Source organism: Aplidium turbinatum, chromosome 15 (assembly GCF_918807975.1).
Source record: "Aplidium turbinatum chromosome 15, kaAplTurb1.1, whole genome shotgun sequence".
NCBI classification, from domain to species: Eukaryota; Metazoa; Chordata; class Ascidiacea; order Aplousobranchia; family Polyclinidae; genus Aplidium; species Aplidium turbinatum.
In genome coordinates this window covers 11,893,800-11,894,675 of record NC_137486.1, presented here as the reverse complement: position 1 = coordinate 11,894,675, position 876 = coordinate 11,893,800, and positions in this window count along the sequence as shown.

Below are 876 nucleotides of genomic sequence, written 5' to 3'. Positions count from 1 at the left end.
ATCACCAAGAAAACATTTCTATGGTAAATCATGAACAGTGTTCCGTTCCCTCTAAAAAAGCAATGAATTGGTTTTTCATCCTTTTTGTGAGAATCTATAAAACCGTCTTTCTTTGATTATCAGACAACTGTCACTTGCGGTGCTGATCAGCATGGCAAGAATTGTTGATTAACAACATTTTGCAGTACCGGTACTAAGCTAAATATTTTCGTATTACAACCAGTAAAAGTCTTTAAATTTATAATGTTTTGCCAATTTATTATAAATTGAGTTGGCACACCGACCTATTTTGCCAACAAAAACTTGCATAAAGGAAACACTGCTCATGAAACACAATAGACCTTTCAGCAGCCAACCAATGAAGCGTGACGTTAAAAACAAACCACTTCAAGAACCGTAGTAGTGAAGCACAGTTTTTGAACGTTTTGGTCGAACAATCGCACATTTTAACTAAAAGTACTTTCTTGACTGAGTATTACAATTAAGTTATTTATTTTTAGAACAAATTTGAATTTACTACAGGGCCTTAGCCCATGGGTCTAACTACCGCCGTCCGCCGGCACAGCGCTATAGCCTACTGCACGAGACCACTGAACGAAAGGACCTCGCATTGATAAATTTTATTTCAAAAATATTTGAGTTAACAACTAAAGTTGGTAGCCTAAACGTGTTATCATTTTATTTAGAATCTGAACTTATATTTTTTTCGTGCAGCTTTTCCGTTTATTACTTGATGTTTTTGTCCTAGCTTAGGGAACGTTCAAATATTACGTAACGCCTTCGAGGGGGAGGGGGGGGGTTTATGCAAAGCGTTACGTTAGCGTCACATCGGGGGGGAGGGGGTTCAAGCAAAACGTTACGTAATGCTTTCGAGTA